The sequence below is a fragment of the Ambystoma mexicanum genome, chromosome 1p, assembly GCF_040938575.1.
Source record: "Ambystoma mexicanum isolate Mex_15411 chromosome 1p, UKY_AmexF1_1, whole genome shotgun sequence".
Lineage (NCBI taxonomy): Eukaryota > Metazoa > Chordata > Amphibia > Caudata > Ambystomatidae > Ambystoma > Ambystoma mexicanum.
This window is the reverse complement of record NC_090921.1, coordinates 1173604883-1173629439: the sequence shown is the minus strand read 5'-3', so window position 1 is coordinate 1173629439 and position 24557 is coordinate 1173604883.

Genomic DNA, 24557 nt, shown 5'->3' with positions numbered 1-24557 from the left:
TTGACTGTTGTGCCCTCTCATTAGGCCTTTCTCCCTCCATCCAGGTGCCCCAGGTCTAAGGTTGTTGCATGTACTGTTGTGGCCCACTACCCACATGTCCCAAATCAGTGTTTTTGCATTGTGTTATTGGTTGCTGCACTCACTGTTGTGCCCACTAGCCAAATCAGAGTTATTGCATTTACTGTTTTGCCCCTCGTTGGGTCCTCTGTTGTGCTCCCTCATTAGGCCTCTCTTCCCTCTATCTAGGTGTCCCGGGTCTGGGGTTTGTGAACACCAGAGGGTGTTGCACAACCTAGTCCCTAGAAATCCCGTACTCAAGTGGCCAGGAAAAGGCCATCGCTTTTGGATCCTGACCATGGGGGTGGACAAGCGAGGTAGGATCACCTAGGTAGGGGGTCCTTGCCAGTGGCGGAGAAGCACCTGATGGTGAGACATGGTATCACCCTTTTCCACAACCCGTCCAACCCCTATCCCTGCTTATTTTATGGGAAACTACAGCTCCCATAATTCCTCCCCACTTTACATTGACAACACTACAGAGCCGAGGAATATGAGGAATGAGGCCAGGAGGATTACCTCTGTCTGCTGACTTGCAGTGGCCCCGTCACTTTAATGAGACCAGGCGGAGTCTGACACGTAAGCCTAACTATTCACACCTGCCACATGTTACCCCTCCATATCAGGATAAAAGGTGGCGCGCACAGGCACACGGTGAGCGAGGCTGGGTACAAGAAGGAGCAGCTCTTTCGGGGCTGATGCGAACCAGGCTATGGACGTTGGAAGGCCAAGGGGCTGATCGGCAGCTGCAAAGAACGAGAGCGAGAGAGCCAGGCGAGAATTATACTCTTTCGGGTAGCCGTAAGCGCTCCAAGACAAACTCAGTGAGCGGGAAGGAGAAACCTTCAAGATGCTTCAAAGTGGCCCGCTACCCTCCCGGGTGTATGACGGAGTTTGGGAGGAGCAGAGGAGGCGTTGGGTAACAGCCTTGACTGATACATTAACAGTAGTAAAGAGTGAAGTCCAATTAACACAACCAGTGAGTTATCTGCTACAGTTTGTTTCCTGGGTCGGGTTCCCAAAAGAAATTCTAACCGATGAAGGAACTAATTTTAGGAGTAAACTCATGGGGAGAAGTTAAAGAATTATTACTTATTTTATTTATTTATTTGGATTTATAAAGCGCCAGCGGCCCAGGGGCATTGTGGCGCTGTTACAAGGAGATTTGCTTGTGGATACAGTTATTTATACATTGCAGGTACATTTCGGTATCGAGCACAGTCGTATCTATACAGGGTACAGTCGTATCTATACAAGGATAGATTTACATGGTGGTTTAGTAGACATAATTACAAGATGGTTTAGTATACAGTGTACAAGATAGCACGAGGTATTGAGCATTACAAAGTTCTCTACGTGCCAGAGTGATCATATCACTCCGTTAAGAACCTCAGTGCATCATCCTCAGACAGATGGATTGGTAGAACGATTTAATAAGACCCGGAAAACCATTCTAAGAAAACTAGTTGAAGGCGGAAACGATTGGGATCGCATGATTCCATGGGCCTTGTTTGCTGTGAGAAAAACTCCTCAAGTATCTACTGGATTTCCACCCTTTCAGCTATTCTGCAGCAGAGAGCCAAGGGATGTCTTGGACATGCTCAGGGAAACCTGGGAAGAGAGGGACGAGGCCTCAATACCACTGTCTCAAACCGGTTACGAGAACACCTGAACCTAGTCAGATCTTTAGTCCATAACCACATGGAAAAATCTTGATACCAACAGAAGCTTTCATGTGATTAAAAAAGTAAATTTAAGATAGTTTTCAGTGGGCCAAAAAGTTCTGGATCTCTTGCAAACTTCGAAGAATACATTAATCTCAAAATGGCACGGATCTTATGAGGTACTGGACGGACGCCAGAAGACTCTTATCTACCACGTCAACCTTCTAGAGGAGTGGAAGGAAAATCCAGCGTCCTCCCCACTCCTATATTTTCTTATTTGGCACCCCAACAAATTGATAACGAAGAACTTATACCCCAAGAACTTCCCAATGATGAGAATTTTTTCTGCATTTCCTGATGTGTTTTGCAAAACACCAGGGAGGGTACACAGAACCACTATATACAAACCGCATCAGGGAAAGTAGTTCACTTAAAACCCTATAGACTCCCAGGGGCAAGCAAAAAGACCATTATTGATGAAGTGGAAAGTATGCTCAGGGCTAAGGTTATCGAGCCTACAGGTCCTTCATCTCCCATTGTGTTGGTGACCAAACCGGACCAAACTTGGACATTTTGCATGGATTTTAGGCAAGTTAATGCCATCTCAACCTTTGATTCGTACCACATGCCTCGTATAGATGACCTGATGAACAAATTGGGGAATGCCGTTTTCTTGTCAACATCGGATTTAACTAGGGGATACTGGCAGGTTCCTTTACATGACCCAGACAAATATAAAAATGCCTTTTCAACACTGATGGGACTTTCCTAATTCAAGGTCCTACCCATTGGTTTACACGGTGCACCAGCAACTTTCCAAAGACTAATGGATGGGATTTTACAACCCTATTCTGTTTTCTGCTGACGTTTATTGATGATATTATTTATAGCCAAACCTGGAAAGACCATCTATATCCTCTCTACACCATTATGAGAGCCCTACGGCAAGCCAGGCTGTCAGCTAATGAAAGAAAATGTAAGGTAGCTCAATTGGCTGGAAAATATCTAGGCTTTTTTGTAGGAAATGGTAGTATACAGCCTCAGCAAGAGAAGGTAAAAGCCGTTCTAAATGCACCAGCACCTAAGACCAAGCAAGACCGTAGATCATTATTGGGTCTGATTGGATACTACCACAGGTTTGTCCCTAATTTCTCAGATAAACATCGCTGACTGACTGTCAAGCTAAAAAACGCAGAACCTCATAAGATTAGTTGGACTGACGAGGATGAAGTCAGTTATAACAGTTTAAAACAAACCTTATATCAAAATCCCATATTGAGAAGTGGCAGACCTTTCAAAAAAGTTTATACTTAAGACTGACGCGTCTTTGACTGGACTGTGGGCTGTATTGTCCCAAATACACAACGGCTTAGAACATGCTATATTGTTTGCAAATCGCAAATTATTTCCTAGATAAAAGAACTATTCAGTGCTAGAATTGGGCCATCCTTTAGATAAGCCTCTTATGACCAAATATGACCACTTGGGAAGATAACTCATCCTAGTTACTGACCATTCTCCCCTGGGCTGGATAAGTTGGCAAACAGAATCTAACCACGTGGTGGGCTTTGGTTTTCACAGTAGAAAATCAGAAAGGTAAAGATCAGAGCAAAGTTGATTTCCTTTCATGGTTCCCCTGTGAAACAGATTTTGTCCACATCGCATAGGGGAAGGGTATGTGAAAAACCAGACTGTGTTTCACAACCTAGTCCCCAGGGATCCCATACTCTGGTGGCCAGGAAAAGGCCATTGCTTTTGTTTCCCGATCCTTGGGAGTGGACAAGCGAGGGCGGATCACCTGGGTAAGGGGTCCTCAGGGCATGGTCGAGAAGCACCTGATGGTGAGACATGGTATCTCCTTTTTCCACAACACATCTAACCCTTATCCCTGATTATTTTAGAGGAAACTACAGCTCCCATACTTCCTCCCCACTTCACATTGACAACATTACTGAGCCGAGGAATCCTAACTATACACACCTGCCACTTGTTAGCACTCCCTGTCAGGATAAAGGTGGCATGCACAGGCACACAGTGAGCAGGGCTGGTTACGAGAAGGAGCAGCTCTTTCGGGGCTGATGCGTTCCAGGCTATGGAAGTTGGAAGGCCAAGGGGCTGATCGGAAGCTGCAAAGAACGAGAGAGAGCAGGCGAGAATTTCACACTTTTGGGAAGCCGTAAGTGCTGCAAGACTGAAACAGAGTGATCAGAAAGGAGAAACCTTCAAGATGCTTTAAAGTGGCCCGCTACCCTCCTGGCTGTACGACTGAGTTGGGGAGGAGCAGAGGAGGCATTGATAACGGCCTTGACTGCCACATGAACCGCGTTGAAGAGATCGGTCCAATTAACACAACCAGTGAGTTATCAAAGGCAACAAAAGCCTGGTTTGTGTTAAAAGTAACTGTAACCAAAAGTTGAAGTTTGCGCGTGTGCCGATAAAACATGTAATTGACAGGACAATTGCTGAGTGATGAAGAAAGTATACAAAGTAACACAGTGGTCCTGCGAGGCGGAATCACACATTCGAAAGTCTCTGTGAAATGTTCTGAGTTGAAGTATATTAAAAGGAAACTCTAGCCAAGAAAGTTACTGCAATCCCGAAGTTGAAGAAGTGAAAAGCAAAGTATGTGAACTCTGAATATGCTAAGAGGGCAAAGTATATGAACTTTGAAAGAGGCCAAGAGGGCAATGTAAAGAGAATAAGAAACTACAAGTACCAATAAGCATTGCGAGATTAGTAAGCTTGTTGATTGCTGAAGTGTTTACAGAGGTCGAAGTCGTCATGCAGACATCTATGTAAAATCTTTGCAGTTTAGAAAGTCTTCGACGGTAAAGTAAGTTAAGTGTCAGGAATGTGGGGAAAGGGAACCCCACAAAGAGAAAGACAGGCTCAAGCCTGGCGGAGGGAAGCCTTTGTTGAACAGTGGCAAAGTAAAAGTCCAGATCTGAACTGTGTATTTATGAGAACGAGGACGAAGCCTAAGGAACTGATTGAACTACTAAAAGCTTAAACCCCAATCCTGAACTGTTGAATTGTAACAGTAAGCCAAAGTGTGCAAGAGTGATAGAATTGTGCCATCTACCTATCCTTTTAAAGAAACTGTCGAGACCCTGTGCTGCTGAACGTGGGGAAAGGAGTTGTTACCTAAGCCATTCTGACTTTTCTTTTAAGATACTATTTTTCCTTTGGAATTCCCTGAACACATTTGTCATTAGAGAAGGAGGGCAAGGTTATATTTTTGTAATATAAGCGTTTTTATTTTGACTAGACTGACCTGGACGTTTGTTTTAAACTTACTTGGACTTGTTTGTTATTTGTTTAATAGTCGTGACTACTCCCATTTTAGAGTTCGGGCCAGTTAGGATTTCTACCAACCCAACCCAAACACCGAAATTAAGGTTTTCTAAACTTGTATCTATTGTCTGTGTCTACTATTGATACCATGCCTTCCTTACAAGTTGCTGCATTTACTCTTGTGGCCCTCTTCCCAGGTGTCCTAAATTGAGGTGTTATTGCATTGACTGTTGCAAAGCTCTTTGGGCACTTCTCCCTCTGTCCAGGTGTCCCAGGTCTAAGATGGCTGCATTTACTTTTGTGGCCCTCTGGTGAGGTGTCCCAGATTGAAGTCTTATTGCATTGACTGTTGTGCCCTCTTTGGGCCTTTCTACCTCTATCCAGGTTTCCCAAGTCTAGGTGTGACTGCATTGACTGTTGTGCCCCTACGTATGCCTTCTCCCCCGGTCCAGGGGTCTCTAGGGGAGACTGCATTGACTGTTGTGCCCACTCTTTAGGCCTTCTGCCCCTTGATAGGTGCCCCATGTCTAGGCGTTACTGTACTGACTGTTCTACCATCCTTAGACCCCTCGCCCTCTGACCAGGTGTCCCAAGCCTAGGTGTGACTGCATTGACTGTTGGACCCCACACAATCCTTGGTAGCTAAGTTTCAGGTGCCCACAATCCCTGGTAGCTAAGGTAAAGGTGCCCTTTGAGCAATTGCTGTGTCCACCCAGACACTTCAGGGACAAAAATAAAAGACCACTAAAATGAACGAACTGCGAGGGTTTACTACCCCTGGTTCAACAACCACAACCAAATGACCCCCAAGATAAATAACACAACCACATAGGAGCCAGAAAGGAAAGAGCACTAAACAAGCAGAATTACAAAGGTCTTTCAACCAAGGTCTCCAGTATCCACAACCCCACCAACGGCAAGCAACAAATAACCATAAACAGCAAAGATTAACCCCAAGGACCAGTAAACACACCAATCCAAAGAGGCCGCCCACTCCAAGGAATACAACCCACAACCCAAACACCATGCCTCGCCACAAGAAAGACAAAAAAGCCAGAACAGAAATAATAAGAAAACACAAACCACTCTGGAAGGTGCCGACCAGCATGATACCACAACTCTGACAAACTGGACAGAAAACAGCCCAGACAGCTTGAGGAGACAGAGCAAAGGCAGACTACATTGCCTGCTACCTCTACATATGACTGCGTGGTAAGTAAAAACAGAAAACCAACAATGAACCGACTGGCAACAAGTGCTACAAATACAGACCCCACCATGACACCAAACGCAACACGACAACTAATAAACCATCCTAACCTGGTGTACACCATGTACAATACCCCAACCAGACTCGGGTACAAGCTGGAATCCCTCCCCCCTCTAGACGCCCTAGACGCCCTACATCGCCAAAGACTGGAAGAATGGCTGGGTACCTACACAATTCACCACCCGGAATGAACCGAAACCAACCAACCCCGCCATAAACCTCATTAGTTTACTCGGCAAAGAGACTGATCACCAAAGAACCACACCGCCCAACAGGTTCAACCAGGAAAAATCAACCAGCTATGGAAACGCAGCCGACAACGCACCAGACTTAACAGACAATACAATCAACAACCTGAAAGGAAAATCAAACAAACTACACTGCATCCTTCTCAACCTTACGATCCATGGCAAAACACTCAATAGAAATACATTACCTTCTAAGCGAAGGGAGGCACAGACGTGCTGTTTTTTACAGAAATTTGGTTGTCTGACAACTATAAAGCCATTGCGAACGAAGAGATACCGGACAATTATAAATTAATACATGCCAACAGAGAAAACCGAAGAGGAATCAGAATTGCAATCATATACAAATAACACATCAGAGCATCTTAACTCATCATAACCAACGCAGTAGACTTATAAATCCCTCCTCATCAAGATTGAACTCAATGACCAAACCAACATAGTATTCCTCTTGATCTTCAGACCACCTTATTACAACCGCAACTTTGCAACGAAACTATCAGACGCGACCTCCATTTTTGTCAACCCACCACAACAACATATTCATACTGGGAGACTTCAACATGTGGTTTGAAAAAGAAAACGAGTCCACAGCAAACTCACTCTGTGCACTCCTTGAAACTTTGCATTTCAAGCAAATAGTAAATGGATCCACCCACAACGCCAGACACACCCCAGATGCAATATTCTGCAAGGAAGAACAATGCGCATCCCCACCACCTACACCAATGGTATGGAGCTACCACTACTTAGTACCATTCTACATTGCATTCCAAACCCGCCCACCGGCCGGAAAGGAAATACTCCATACCAGCAAGAAAAGAAACCGGAAAAACCTAGACCTAGAGGCCCTAACAAACCTAGACTCAACCCTCCTAAGCGAAACGGAAGCCACCGAAACAACAATAGACACAGCAGAAGACACACAACAATTGGATCACCAATGCCCTTGACCAACTGGCACCAGCTAAAACATTCCAAGCAGTAGCAAACTGGCAGCAAAATGGTTCACAGAAGAACTGAAAAAAAAATACCAACGTCAACTCAAATTATACAAATCAACAATCCTCAAAGCAAAACAGTTCTACTAAACCACAAGAATAGAACCGGCAAACAATCCACAGAAAGAACTCTAAAAAAATCATTGGAGATAAAATGCCCTTCTTCCTGCAAGAATTCCATCATCCCGACATAAGCACTTTGTGACCACATCAACACCCGCCTGAGATAAAAAATAGACACAATCCAGTAGACCATCAACTTAACCTGGGCAAATACAACCACGACTGCTGTGATCAGACACCGGGCGAACAGATTGCAGCAAAACTCACATGCCTAGAACCAATCACAGAAGAAACCTTCACCACACTGATCAAGGGCACCAACCTTGCAGGATCCCCAATGGACCCCTGACATCTTCCAAGGAATCCTCAACCACAGAATCCAGGCGACACACTTCCGGAACCTAATGAACCTATCACTTAAAAGAGGAATAGTACCGTCCTCCTTCAAATCAGCATATATGAAACAACTTATAAAAAAGGAATCCACACAGAAAACCAGAGCAACTACAGACCGATATCCAACGCACCCTAACCAGCAAAGATCCTGGAGAACCACATGTACAAAATCCTTTTTAAATACTTCGAAACAAAAGGAATACTCGACCGGTTACAAGTTGGCTTCTGACCAATGAGAGGAACGGAATCGCACTCCTATCGATATGGGACAACCTGAAAATAAACACAGACGACAATGCCCAGTCAGCCATCATACTATTGCACATATCGGTGGCATTCGACACAACCACGCAACACTAATGAAAGGATTAATGTAATACAGGAATCCGCACTAAAGCAGCCTACCTCATTCCGAACAAACCGAACCAAAGGAACCTACCTACCACTGTTCACATCAAACACCAAAAATATATTCTGCAGAGTGCCACGGGGATGCAGCCTCTCTCCTCTGCTTTTCAACATCTACATGTGCCCACTGATGAAAATCATTTGAAACCACAGACTTACCGCCTACAACTATGCAAACAATACACAACTGATTGATAACAGAACCCAGAAGCAAAATAACAGCCTCAACAACTGCCTCGCAGACATCTACAATTGGATGACAACAAACAATCTTAAACTGAACCCGGCAACAATGGAAATGATGCTTTCACCCACAGGATTCGATGGAGGGAACCCACAACTGGACTTGCCGATCGGCAGGGGAACGCAACCAGAGACTACAGACATAGTAAATAACCTAGGAATACTCGTGGACAAAGGACTATCGCTGGAACCACAAGGCAATGCAATCACCAAAAAATGCTTCTTCCTCCTACGATTGCTCAGAGGATTACTCCCCTACTTCTCCTTCCCCCCCACAGTCCCCCCAACCCCCTCTGATGCCCTTTGTTGTTCCCGCAGTCCCCCCAACCCCCCACTGATGCCCTGTGTTGTTCCCGCTGTCCCCCACCCCCACAGATGCCCCGTGTTTGTTCCCTTGTCCCCCCACACCCCCCCAGTTGCCACATGCTGCTCCCTCTGTCCCTTGTGTTGCTCCCTCGGCCCCCCCCTCAGATGCCCTGTTGTTTGCTCCCCTTATCCCCCTCCGATGCCCTGTGTTGTTCCCGCTGTCCCCCACTCCCCTCCGATGCCCTGTGCTGTTCCCGCTGTCCCCCACCCCTCTCTGATGCCCCGTGTTGTTTCCCTCTGTCCCCCTTCCGATGCCCAGTGTTGTTCCCTCAGTCCCCCTACCCCCTCCGATGCCCCGTGTTGTTCACGCTGTCCCCCTACCGCCCTCCTATGCCCCATGTTGTACCCTCTGTCCCCCGCTCCCCTCTGCCCTGTGTTGTTTCCCTCTGTCCCCCCTCAGATGCCCCGTGTTTGTTCCCTTGTCCCCCCACCCCCTTCAGTTGCCACGTGCTGCTCCCTCTGTCCCCTTGTGTTGCTCCCTCGGCCCCCCCCCCTCAGATGCCCTGTTGTTTGCTCCCCTTACCCCCCCCCCCTCCGATGCCCCTGTTACTCCCCTTGTACCTCCTCACCCCTCCCTACCCCATGCCCTCGGTTATTTGTCCTTTGCTCCCCCCCTGCCCTCTTCCTCTGCTTCTCCTTTGTATGGTTCTCTCCTTCTCCCTTCCACTCCCTCTCTGTATCCTGCTACCTCTCATGTTCCTTTGCATAGACATGTTTGATGGCTTCATGTCCTTGTCCCACCCCCTCTTCTTGCTCTTCTCCTTTCCCCTCTGTATCTTACCTTCCCCTCCATCCCTCACCCACCCCTCCTGCCTTTTCCGGCACTACCACAATTGGCGTCAGGCATAGTAATCGTAGTTGCCTGTCTTTCGCAGCCACCCTCCCTCTCCCTTCCCCTCCCCTCTTTCCCCCCTCCCTCTGCCCTTTTAGTCATTTGGCACTTACTCCTATCACTTGTCTCTTGACCTTTGCTAGCAGCTTGTCTGTCCCCCCCCTGCCCTCCTTGTCTTCTCCCCCTTTTACCCTCCGGATCTATGCTTGTCACCGGTTCATACAGTATAGTCATTTGTTTGTCCCTCTCCTTTCCCCTCACCTCACCCCCCCTTCCTCTTGTTATACATCAATTGTCGTCAGACATAATGATGTTACTGCCTGTTTGTTCCCATTTTATTTTCCCTCCACCACCCCTCCTTAATTGTTTCAGCACTTGCACTATCAGCAATGTCATCAGGCTTATTATGATAATTATTTCACATTCTGAATTGTATCAAGGACTTGAAAGAATGTAATTTGCTTTCTCCCATGTTCCCTCCCTCCTTGAAGTGCTTTGAAACACATTGGGTGTAGGCGCTATACAAATAGTTCAGTTTAGAGAACCCTCATTCATACCCAGTCATACCGCTGATACTCACAACAATTGACTATGCAAACAGCCTCTAACTAGGAATGCCGAAAAGACTTACCAAGAAACTCCAAAGGGTGCAAAATACAGCAGCCAGGCTCCTATTAAGACTAAATAGAAGAGACCAAATCACTCCAGCACTGAAAAGCCTAAACTTGGTACCAGTAAAAAGCGCATCAAATTCAAAGAACTCTGCATCGCCCACAAAGCCTTGCACAGACAAGGAGCTGAAATTCTCCAAGACAAGATTAGTCACCCAGGAAGGGAACTAAAATCCAGCAACGACCTTCAAATATGAAAAAAACACTACGAAAAAAAGGAAATTCTGCTTAACAACGATCTCATGTCTAATTGCTAACATCTGGAACACCATGCCCATAGAAATTATAACCACAGAAGACCACATCACCTTCAGCAAACTGCTCAAAACCTGGCTATTCGGCATACAATGACAACCTTGAAGGGACGCCGGCAACACCACCACCACAGACCAACAACTAGAGAAGAGACAAGATGGGCCAAAGAACCACAAACAAGAACCTAGCTAGATAACACCAGGCAGCAACCAAAGAGCCGTGCCAGAAGCTCCAACAAACCGACCTACTTACTAACTCCTCTTCCCCTTCCTGCTCCTCCAACACAACTGACGTCACTACACCAGACCTTGGACTAGCCACACTACACATACACAAACCAAGAATCGATACTAAGTTGACACCCAACATCTTTGGATGCTGCAATGAACCACCCTCCTAGTCCATAAAAACATCAACAATGCAATTAGACACCAAAATACTGGATTATTTTACAGCTACGTCCACCCGTGACTATGGATCCCTTATGGACACTATCTAACCAGTGCGCGCTATCAAACCCACCACAACTCCACACATCACACTAACACCAACACAAAACACTACCACACAACCGAGGCACTGAATCCTATCAATACGTTATATTGTGCGAGAGGCCTCTCGCACAAACTCCCATATACAAAAGAACACTGAGACGCTAGTTCCTCTGGTTCCCAACCAATGCTCTCACCCTATCCCCTCTAACCTCCCCACGGCCTCACAGCCACGCGAGCGCCTGGAGACTGCCCCTGGGTGGTGGCGGTGCACGGTACAAATTAATATGATACTGCGCACCAAGATCAAACATTGTGCGTTCCACAGGTACTCTAACAAAAAGGCGTTGCACTCCCAAGTCATTGCAGAATGTGAATCCAGGCTTTCAGAAAGAAATTGTTACAGAACCAAAGGTCCCTCAAGGGAATTCTTGCATTAGCCCACATGAAATCTGCCATTTATTAACAAATAGACACCATGAATAGGTGACTATACAGCCCCAACAGGCAGAAGGGGAGTCTGTGAACAAACTCACTCTAGCCGCCAAGAATACATCCAGGCGTAGAACCGCCACATGTTTCAAGTTGGCTATGAGTATCCCCACGTGGGCGGGTGCCCTGCCCTGGGACAAAAATGTGCAGCCTGCGGAGACGAGGATCACTTCCAGGCTGACTGCAAGAACGCACCCCTACCGACAAAAGGCAGCTGAAGGAGAGATGGACAGGCCTGCGCGAGGGCAGAAACTGGCAGTGCGGCAAGAAGGTACATACAGGATGATTGTGAGAGCACCAGATCATATCCCTGTGGTGAACGACGATCAACGGAAGGACAAAGACAGTGCCGCTCCCGGCTTCATGTCTGATACATAGAAGTACGATCACCACCAAGCAGTAACTCTGCATTGTCAACCGATTTGACGGAGGGAAAAGGGATGCGTATGGATACTAAATAACGATGTGGCCAAGGATCGCAGCCCGACTCTGATCATGCACGTTAACAATACTCCTGTGGTATTCCTCATAGACACAGCGACGGTATAAATCCTGAGTGAGGAGGCATACAACTGTCTCCTGCAGTCCCCATAGGTGAAACAGTCGACCATAGACATTTATCCTTACCGGTCCACCACACCCTCAGCATGCAGGGGAGTAATTTCCGCTGTCTGCTACACAAATCGCATGCAGCACGTCTCCAATTACATGTGCTCAAAAAGAGTGCAACAGCGGGTGTATTCTCAGCTTCAAGACTGCAGTAGACATGGGGCTAATGCACATCCTATACCAGCTGATGGCACATAAATACCTGGCGAAGGTGCTAATAACATTGAATGAGCATTCCCGAAATTGTTCAAAGGGCCCGGCAAGCTCAGAAATGGCAAAATACAACTTCACATAGACCCCAACGTCAAGCCGATAGCACAACACTCTACCGCGGCCTCTCGGTCAACATACAAAAACAGGTGGAGGACGAGCTTAAGACACTATTGGAGCGACATGTCACTGAACCCGCCGTAGGGCCCAAGCCCTGGGTCTCCCCTATAGTATTGGTTCCCAAGAAAGCAGCCGAAGGGTCCGCTCGGCTATGCATAGATACGAGGAGAGCCAACAAGGCAATACAAAGAGGGAGAGAGAGGCATCCAGCACCGCAAATCAGACAGGATCCACCTGGTCCACGGAGCAAGGTTGTTCTCTCAACTAGACCTCACAAAAGGATACCACCAGGTAGAAATCGCTTCAGTCGCGATACATCTCCACATCCATGACACACATGGGTCTTTTGCAATATAAATGTCTTCGTTTTGGAATATCGTGTGCTGCCAAAATCTTTCAGGGCGAAATTCACAAAGTCATAAGACACTTCCATAATTGCTTAAACTACTCCGATTACGTCCTGGTGTTCGTAAAATCCACAGAGCCGCAGGATGCCTCACTTCACTGTTATGCTCAGCGCTTGAGGCCACTGGATTGACCTTGAACAAAATCCAGTGTGAGTTTGGCAAGGGCTCGCTGGGATTTTTGGGACATATATTTTCTGAACGGGGCATGAGACTGGACCCTGATAAAGTGGCAGCGCTGAACAATGCCACAAGACCACAGAATGTGTCTGAGCTATGCTTGTTCCTCAGTCTTGCTAGTTACTGCTCAAGATACTTACAGGACTATGCCACTATCAGTTCACCCCTCAAACAACTCACAAAACGGGATTAAGCATTCCAATGGATGCCTGAATGCCAGGAAGCCTTTTAGACCATATGTAACAACATCTCGAAGGCAGAAGACATGGCATATTTTCACACCGACATAAACCCAGAAGTGGTTGTAGACGCTGGTCCGGTCGTCCTGGGGGCCATTTTAACTCACAAGATGGAGACAATCTACACAGTCAATTCATAGTGGCATATTCCAGCCGGAGCCTCACGCACACAGAACAAGCATACTTGCAGGCCGAGAAGGAGAACCTGGCTGTTGTGTGGGCCTGTGAGTATTTTGATTTGTTTCTGTACGGAAAAGCGGTCATAGTATCACGGACCACCAGGCTCTCCTGGCCATCTTTGGCAATCCGAAGGCAAGAATGCCCCCAAGAATCACAAGGTGGGGTCTTTGCCTGCTGGATTACAAGTTCAACATTGTTCACTGACCAGGAAAGGAGGCAAATCCGGCTGACTATTTGTCCAGATACCTGACGGGCCCTGCGAGGGCAGGCCCATCCATTGCGGACGCATACCTAAACTACTTGGTACACCATATGTAATCATTCCCCCGTTGACTGGGTAGCGCTTAAAAGTGAATCTGAGCATGATCTTGCTTTGCACATCATTGCCAGCTGTGTGACCAAAGGGAAAATGAGGAATGCCAGATCACAGGCGAAGGAACCATACCATGACCGAGCAGTAGGACGTACGTAGCCTGTAGCTAGTGCAGGATGAACTCAAGGTGGTGGGGGATCACATTGTCATGAAGGGGTGTAGAGTAGTGTTGCCCAGCACGCTCCGGAAGCGAGTGGTCAATCTCGCTCATGAAGAGCACCGTGGGGTAGTATCCACAAAACGTCTACTAAGACAGAAGGTCTGGTTTCCCAAGCTGGATGCCATGCTAGAGGACACCATACAGAATTGTGCCACATGTAGCTTTGTGGCCCGCCACCTCATCCCAGTCCTTTACCAATGTCTCCTTTTCCGGAGGGAGTGTGGGAGGAGCTGGCCATGGACTTCTTTGGACCGCTTCGAAACGGGTCTTATGTACTGGTACTGATAGATGAACATTCTCGTATTCTTGACGCCTAGGTGATTGAGTCCACATCTGCCACCTGTGTCATACCCATACTGGATTGCATGCTCTCGACATATGGAATTCCCAAAGTCATCAAATCGAACAATGGACCTCCATTTACGAGTCAGGACTTTATGAACTTTGCAAGAAATATGGGTTTCCAACATGGGAGGATCACACCATTATGGCCTCAAGCCAACGGGATCGCTGAATCGTTTCTGGCAAACATCAAACAAGCTCTTCAAGTGGCAAATGTCCCCAACAGTCCATGCGAAAAATCCTTGTACCAATTGCTGAGAGAATACTGACGCACTCCACAATCCACCACAGGAGTGTGTCCAGCTGATGTCATGTTTGGGAGAGCAGTACGCACCCGACTGCCGGAAGGCCTGATCATTCAACTCAGGAGATCAATCGAACAACTGGCCAGATCTCGTGATCAGAAGAAGAAAATGAAGGACTGAGCTGATGCTCGTCAGGGAGCCAAGGAAAATGACATGGAGGTGGGAGCCCACGATGCAGAAAGGAAGACTCCCCACCACCCCCCACCCATTTGCTCCGGAACGGCTGGTCATAACGGACAAGAGAGGAGCGATGTTGATGGCACAAGGGGGGTCTCACAAGACCATCATCTGCAACAACTCGCCTTTCAAGAAATGCCCAAGTGAAGAAGTACAACTGTGATATCCCATCGGAGCTGTCTGGAATGGTTCAGACTCTGACGACTCCTATGTAGGGAAGGAGAGATGTCCGAGGAAGAAGCAGAGGCCATCAGACCAGCTGATGATCCTGAGACAGCACCACCAGGGCAAGAGAGACACCCTCAGCGATCTTGCATAAAACCCTGCAGACTGATTGAGGAGATGGGGTAAATTGTTTATATAATCTGTTAAAAGGAGGCTGGGGGGGGGAGAATGAGATGTCATACATTTGTTTTGTAGCCCACCACCATAGTTGGGTGGGAGTGGGCACAACAGGGTGTGAGGCACGGGAAGTGACGTAGCGCTAGGGAGGGGTTCCGGTGCATTGGATGTTTGTTTGTTTTGGAAATAAAGATGTGCCATCTACACGCAACTGTGTCGGCCGTCATTTATTGGCAACTAACGCAGTGGTCCTTCATTGCAGTGTCCAGGTCGCCCGTCGGGGTCAATTCGAAGGAGCAGACACACCCAGCCACTAGGTACCTTTTACATATGCAGATGTGCATGTAATGGTTTACAGTAAGATTTATCCACACATCTCCGTACAACAGCAGGAATGAAGAGAAGCAGCATTCGAGCTGCCATTACCCACTGTTGACAACTGACATCCTGTAGTTTAGAATATTTTTTTTTCTTTAATCCCTGCAATCTGTCTTTAGAAAGTGACAAGCGGCGCATTTTACACTTTGACAGCGGAGTATTAGCCGCAAACAGCATAAAACCCCAATTCCAAAATGCAACCTTACTTTCTCCCATGGGACAAAGAGGCAACACGCCAGCGTCTTCTTTCGGTAGCTAGGCAACACACAATAAAAGCTACTACTTTGGGTCAGTCTGTGCGACAATGCATTCGTAGCACGCCGGAGCCAAGACAAAGCAGTCAACTAATTTGATTCGGAGAGTGGCCTCAAACATATACATGGTGGCGAGTTTTTGAACAAACCCCAATTTTTGTCAGGTCACCAATGCGTTTAGCTGCAGTAGCTTGGACAAAGTTAACTTTGCAAAATTCATGTCCCTAAAATTCTGTGTACAATACTAATTGTCACAATGTTTCTCTGCTCACCGAACAGAGCTGGCCCGCTCCACCGCACAGACCTACAGCCCAGATGGGACCTGGGTCCTCCCATTTCCAACACCTGCACACTAGCTATTCTTAGCTCACAGAGTAGGTCAAGTTATCTTTGCTGAATTGTTTGTATCCCCATAGACTAATAGCTCTGCCAGACTGGGAGTAAAACATGAGCTCCCATTTAAATGCAGAGTAAGCAAATCAGTTTTGTACCCCAAACGCCATGCCATATTCATTTTGATAGACTGCCCAGCGAGGTAAGATTTTTACGTGTAGCGGTCTTTGTTTGAGAGTGTGCATAAACATATTTACACTGGGCCCCCCAACCCCGGTGCCTTCGGCGTGCAACCCTTCTGCGCACAATACCCCCCCATCCCCCACCCTGAGGGGCTTGCTTCGCTCGCTACCCCCCCTGGCGACTGTTGCACGTTGAACTCAGCGGCTTGGTCGAATACCCCTTTGGGGAATTGGAAAGTTGGACAGTATACCAGCAAAGTTGGAGAAATGTCTGACTGAACGACAGCAGACCCATATCTTTAAGGCATACAATGACCCCAATTGAGAGCGTTATGGTACCGTTACTTACAACTTACACAAGTTCATCACACATCTTCATCAGTTAATGTTAGTTAATAAACTTCAAACACCTTAGGAATTGTAGCTTTGGACAGTGCATCATCAAAGTTTGATTCATGTGGAACGGAATGCCACCAAACTCTTATTTATTGTGCTTTTGTGGCTTATACATCAAGTACATTGTCTTTCAAAGTGCTGTGAGAAACCTGAAGGCGTCTCCCTAGCTAGTCCCCAGGGATCTGTCATCCAGGTTGCCATGACACAGCCATCGGTATTGGATCCAGTTCCTGGGGGTGGACCAGTGAGGGAGGATCACCTGGATGGGGGTGTCCTTGTGGAGTGGCACACCGACTGGTGAGACGCGGTATCCCCCTTCTTTCAATACCTTTTCTCCATTCTACCATGTAGGACAATCAAAAACACTGCCCCCCCCTTTCTGACACAAACACCTTTGCACAACACGAAAGACAACGGACTAACACCAGAGCAGTTTACCTGACCTGTCCCAATACAAAGGTCAGGCAAAATTGACCAGAATCACGCACACCTGATGGCGCTTTCCCTTCCCCACAAGGATAAAAGGTGGAGCACGAGAGCACAGTATGAGAAAGGCATACCGCACAACGTAAGAGCTAACTCAGCATGGCAGTTCAAGAGGAGGAGAAAGACGGCGCATACCGAGAGGGTGGCAAGGAGAGAAACGATCTTGCCCTTTCCGATCAAGGCCCGTGAAACCTCAGGCGAAGGTCTCGTAAGACTGCTAACAATAGCCAGCGTGTGTTGCAGCAGATGTCAACGGTACACAAGACCCTTCTGCTCTGATAACTAAGCCGGGGAGAGACGCTTGTCTTTGTGGTACCAACCTTGACTTGAAAGAGCAAGAAAGTCAAGCAGATCATCAGAGCTCAGAGCTGGTGAGTCGATAAGAAACCGAGCTGTGTTGAATGAAAAGCAGCAATCGGCTAATTGAACTGAGAAAGCATGAAGAATTATTGATGCTGGAAGGGGAAAAACCAGCAACAGAGGAGTCCGGCCCCATGCAGGTGCTTACTCAGGAAACTTTGGCCGATTACCCCATTGTTGAAACTGCCATAACCAGAAGGCCCTGGGAAAACGCGAAAAGGGGGTCAAAATGGTAACTCATGGGTCTTATAAAATCATCTGTACAGTTTAATGTCTTTGACCAACAGATGATTGTGAAGTTAAGGGAATTGAATCCTACATCGTAAGAATTGAATGAGAAAGGCACGATTAATAAAGTTAGCAAGAGTGAACCCGGCAGAGGGATGTTAACAAAAAGGGGCAAAGCCTGAAGCCCCTATGAACAGCGTGTTGACGGGAGTGAAACCAACCAAAGGATGTCAACAGTGAACTGTTTGAATAGACATTAAAAGCTGTGAATACAATAAAAGTCATAGTGAACCCGAAAGAGGGAGGCTTGCGTCTGAAAGGGGTCCGAGCCTGAAAGAGGGAGATCGATTGGTGAAAAGTAATCACCCAAAGCCCATTGGAAAGGAACTTTTTGTTTGTTTTGGTGAATATCAGGCCCTCAAGGACAAGAGACTTAACCATCGAAGAACCTGATAGCTGGTACAGAACTGTCGGCTTGTGCTGGGAAAGCTTGATGTGTACTGTGCTCGGGAGATCCAACTTGTCACATGCTCTAAACGGAGGGAGACCCCTGCCAATCACATCCTTACTTATTATTTGTGAACACTTCTTTCTTTTTTGAAAACCCTATTCCACACTCTTGCTGTAATTGGTTGTAAGGATCTGGCAATACTTTTTATTTTTAGTATAGGCCTTTTATTTTGACAAGACGCCACGACGACTGCCTTCTTTTTTTATTTGATTATCGAAGCTTGCTCACATCTTAGATTTAGGTTTAGGTTATGTGTTTTTACACCATGCATTTACAGTTTAATAAACCCCCTTGTCTGTCTTTACTGTTGCCACCATGAGTTCCTTGCAGCGCCCACAGTGCAACAGGGAGGGAACATGGGAATGAAAATCAAATAGAACATTGAAAGATCGAGGCGGACCTACTAGGCCTTGTGAACATTCAGAGCATGCAAGTGCAGAGAGGGAAAGAGAGGGAGGAGTGTGGGGGCTGGCGGGAGGGGAGTCAGTGCTAGTTGTACTAGGAGGGAAATGCTAGGGAGTGAGCAGCTGTAAGTGCCTAGGTGAGTGGTCAGCTGACAATACAAAAGTAAGTGCAGGCCTATGGCGGCATGGGCCAGTGGTGCCAAGGCAAGTGCTGGGAGCAGGCGGAGGCTGAAGGCGATTGGGTGTGGGAGGCCAGGGCCAAGAGGACACATAAGGGCCCTGGTCACCAATCTCAGCCACTGTAGGGGTTTAGCAGGGGAGGGAGAAAAGGGGAGGAGAAGGTGAAAAGGAAGGTCTTGAGGCATTTCCAGAATTTGGGGAGGTCCGTCTCAAGATGAAGAGGAGGGGAGCTGTTCCATAGGAGGTAGCCTGCTGAGGAAAAAGATCGGCCACCAGCTCGCTGTTTAGCAAAGCGCTTGACACACACAGAGTTGGTGCCGGAGGAACGTAAAGATCTGGAGGGAGAGTATTTAGTAAGAGCAAATTGTAGATGGTGGTCCCCGGCCTCATACAGCCTTATGGATGATGCAGAGGGGTTTGAATTTGATTGTTGCAGTACCTCTTGGAGCAGGTGGCGAGTTTTGAAATGGTACACAAAATCGTCACTTATACACAACTTCATCAGTGAATAAACCTCAATCGCCTCGGGAATTGCAGATGTGGACAGCATACCATTAAAGTGTGCTAAATGTGGAACAGATGACACCAGAATCATGTCTGTAGAGCATACGATTTCCCCAATTTCAAGCGTTACAAAAATCATTACATAAAAACGTTACCCGAAATTGTCACTTATGATTTTATATTATAGAGTTGATGCATATATTTCTTCCTATTTCTAATTAGCTCTCCACCTTCCTGTTATGTAACCCACATGTATGTTCTTTTATAGGCACCTCGCACCATTAACTCAACACAGCCCCTGAAGAAAATACCACCAACCATACCCGGATTGAAACATGTCGGGAAATGCTGTAGGATTCCTTATCACATAGAGTTGGAGCATAGTGCAACAGTTCCTTCTGTACCTTTTAGTAATTTCTGTTTAGGTTGATTATGAATTAGTGGTCCCTTTAGTGCTAGGTTCCACAACATGTGGATGTAGACAGTTGTTTTATCAGTTGGTGTCACACTTGGATTTGACACAGGTGTTTTTTTGAAAACAATGATATAACCGACAATATTTGTATTTGTGTTTTCATGTGTTTATTAGAATGAACTCTGTTTTTTATATCTTTTTATTAAGTTTCAGAATATAACATAGAACATCTTCAATAACTTCCCTCCTTATCTCCCTCTCCTCACCTCCCACCCTTTTGGTTCCCTTAGGTTCAAGACATTTCGTCATTGCGATCACTCATATGCAAAGAACACAGCATACACATAACATTAAAACATTAAGAATGCAGATATTATGGGGGCACCATTGGAGCATAAGTCACTTTGGAGGTTTTGGAGAACTGGCCCCCAGTCCAAATGAAAGTTCTCTGTGGCCCCCTGGAGTTTACTTGTCATCCATTCCAAAATTACAAAATGCCATACCTTTCTCAGCCACTCAAGTTGTGTCAGGGGGTGGGGTGAATCTGCTTTTTCCAGTCTTGGGCTATGACCAGCCAGGCTGCCACAACTAGAATCATGACCACCTTCCGCTGGCTCTTGGAGTATACTTTCTGTGCGGGGTCCCATATGCCGGCCAACCACACATCGTCCCCCAGCCGGTCCGATCCTTGAACCATTTTCCCTGCTTGGGCCTTGATTTCATTCGAGAAGGGGACAACGTTCGGGCAGGTTCTTCAGATATGACCCCAGTCACCTTCCTGTTGACATCCACGCCAGCATAAGCCGTCAGTGTTGGGAAACATGTCTTTTAGTCTTTTCTGTGTTACATGCCATTGCAGCAAAACATTTTGCCACATTTCCCTCAGGTGGATGGATCTCGTCAAGGTGATGAGATTTCGCCATGTACCTTCCCAATGGGAACGCGGGATTTCCCTCCCAAGCGTCCTCTCCCTTCTCTTCATGTATAGCCATCTAATGTCCTCTACTTGTGAGTTCAGATGACCATAGAGCTTAGATACCAGACCCCGCGTGCTTGGATCCGTAATCGTGTAGATTTTGAACTGCGTGAGATCTCTTGTTCCTGCTTCAACATTGATCGGGGTGGTGAGCCAATGACACAGTTGAGTATAACGGTATTTCTCCGTCTTCCCCACACCCAGTTCTTGCACACAGTCTTCGAATGATTTGAGCACCTTGCCTTTATACATATTGCCAATCCTAATGCAGTTTGCCTGTTTTCAGGAGGTAAAGGCTTTTGGATCCATCCCCGGTGGGAAGTCAGGGTTGTTGAAGAGTGGCGTAAATGGGGATGGGTGCGTCTTCAAATTTCCTCTTTATCGCTGAGTCCCATGCATTAAGAGGAGCACACAGTAGCTCGCTTATGCGTGTGTTCACGTGTCTGTGTCTTTTGTGGGACCACAGGAGGTTCGAAAGCGGGCCCCCGCCCACGGCCATGTCTTGATATGCCCACTTGGTCTGTGGGGTGTCCGCCATCCTTCCTTGATGACTCGCAGTTGTGCCGCTTTATAGTACCTCCTGAAGTGTGGGTAAGCTAGTCCCCCCCTCCTTAACTGCTGCCATCATTGTGGCCATTGCTATCCGCAGTCTCCTACGCTGCCACACGTATGCAGTCGACATCTTGTTCAGGGAGTGAAAAAACGCCCCAAGGAGCCTGATCGGAAGGGCTTGAAAGTAGTATAATACTTTAGGGAGAATCGAAATCTTCACTGCCGACATGCGCCCCCACCACGAAGTGGATAGAGGCGTCCATCTCATCAGAAATTTCTGGAGGTTGGCGAGTAGTTCCGGGTAATTTGCCGAATAAAGGTGGCTCACTTTTGGGGTGAGTTTGATTCCGAGATAGGTGATCTTTTCTCGCGCCAGTTTCACTCCTTGCTCTTGTGCTATACGAGAGATGGTTTCGGGGTCCGCCAACAAGTTCAGTACTTCTGATTTCATTTTGTTTATTTTAAGGCCCGAAATTGCTCCAAATGCTTCCAGCTCGTTCATCAGAGTGGGAAGGGATCTAACCGGGTCCGTTAGAGCCAGCAGCATATCGTCGGCAAACGCCACTGTTTTATGTTCCACCCCGCCCATCTGGACTCCTCGGATTGAGTGATGCCGCCGAATCCTTGCTAGGAGAGTGTCATGATGCCTACCCCTGGGAACCCGGATCGAGTCCATCAGCCCCGGGAGCAGGCATCCAGATACTCATTAAAACCCCAACAGCCCCAGCTGGGGGCTATTTGGATTCAGTCCAGGTTCATCATAGAAATCAGTCCAGGCGCCATAGGCGCCAGGCTCATAGACTTTACTTACCTTATGCAGACCATGCTGCAAATGAGTCCAAGCCAACGTGAGGCCTGGATGGGACTATTTCATTACAGGGACTATTTTTCACTCTGGTGTGGTTCTGGGGAACTTCTTACCTGCGACTACTTTGCAGGCTATTTAAACCACGCCTGAACAGCAGCCCATGCTTTGCGTTATTCTGCATCCAGCAGCGTGACGCTCACCGTGTCTGCAAGTCAGCATCCAGTCTTCTGCCACGCCCGCCTCGAATCCGGAGCTCCTAGACAAAAGGCAAAGAAAGGAGAAGAGGTTAGATCACAGACATTATTTGATTCCTTACCTGATTCCGGACCCAGCACATCTCCGAGCCTGGAAAGGGCATTATTTCAGCACACGTCGCTTCGCCAGCAGCAGCGCCGCGTTATACTCACCATTCTACCGCATCTTTCGACTCGGTGCTGCCTCCATCATTTTCTTCGTCGAAACCCAGCACCTGGGGGGAAAACAAAAGGAATAACAAGGTGAGCCGAGAAAACCAACAAGGACAATCTCTTTGCCACCATAGGCTTACCTGCTTTACCACCGGAGGTGGTATTCTTTAATTCGCTGCATCTTCCTATGCCGCACCTATAAAGGGAGAGAAAACAGCAAGTTAAACTCATGCAACTTTTACTGGACAGTGTTTGGTAATACAGACTCTTACCTGAATGCCATCAGCTGCCTCCAGGCAATATTCTTTTGGACCCAGCTGCAACCTAACGAGGGAATGGAACAAGAGTGAACATCGGACATTTTGAACTCTTTGAACTTTATTGACACTGGAGTCAATATTCCTCCGGAACTTCTCCAGTATCTTCAACCCAGTGAAGTAACTGGTATCTACACGCCCCTGCATGCCATGCAGGATGGAGAGCTCATCATTTAAAAACATAAGGTAAGGTTACCAAAAGGGAATATCGGAGGTGATTAGTGGGGAGAACGAGAACTGTTGGAGGGCCATCACTAAAGTGTACGGGTGGCTAAATCCCTTTCTCCACTTGCAGGAGAATACTTCTACGAGTCCAGCAGGCAAGATTAGGCGGGCCAGTCCAGACTGTCATCTCTTCACTACGCATCACGTTGGTGGAGACCGCAGCTGTCCGGGTCCGATCGACGCCCTTGTGGGAACCAGGTGAGGGTAACAGAGAGGCTCCAGAAACAATGCATAAAGTAGGGGTGAGAGTGGGCATCCCTGTTTTGTGCCCCTTGTCTGCTCAACAGCTTTGGATAAGTAGTCGTTGACTGCGATTCTCAGGGAGGGGTTTTTGTAGTTCGATCTCATCATCCCCATGAAGGAATCACCAAAGCCCATATGCTGCATTGTTCAAAAGAGCTGCGACCATTCTACACGGTCGAATGCTTTTTTCGCGTCCAAAGTTAACAGTATAGCCTCCATGTCCATGTGTTTGGCTTTCTCTATTATGTGACACACTCTTCTTGTGTTGTCCGCCGATTGTCTTGTGGGAACAAATCCCGACTGGTCCGCATCCACCAGCAAGGACATGTGTGGTGTTAGTCTATTTGCTAAAACTTTAGAGAAGAGCTTTGCATCCAAGTTTATTAATGCAATTGGTCTATATGCGCTTGGGAGGGCGGGATCCTTTCCCGGTTTCACAAAGAGCACTAGCTTTGCCTCATTCATTGATGTTGTAATAGTGCCCCTAGATTTGAAGGTGTTGAATAGTCTCGTGAGTTTGGGTGCCAGTACATGTCGAAATTGCTTGTAGAAGGTTTCATTATATCCATCCGGGCCCGGTGCTTTGTTCTTGGGGAGTTGCTTGATAGCTTGTAACACTTCCTCCTTCAAAATATCCTGTTCGAGAACTTCCCGGGTTTCCTCCGACGGTCGTGGGAGGACTACTCTCTTGAGGTATAGATCATGGTCCTCCTCTTTTGGTGTATCTGTGGTATACAAGTTCTGAAAATAGGATCTCATAATCTCACCCATTTCTTCGTTTGTTGTTTTCCGGACACCCGAGGAATCCACCAGAGGCAGTATGGACCTTTCCTTGGTCTTCTCTCGAAGCTGCCGGGCGAGTAGGGCTTCTGCTTTGTTGGCGAGGATATAGTATTTCTGCTTCGTTTTCATGAGCGCGCGGGCCACCTTTCGGGTATGCAGAAGTTCCAACTGGCCTTGAATGTGTTGCATGGCCCGCTTTTTGGCCCTGCTGGGGTGAGCCGCA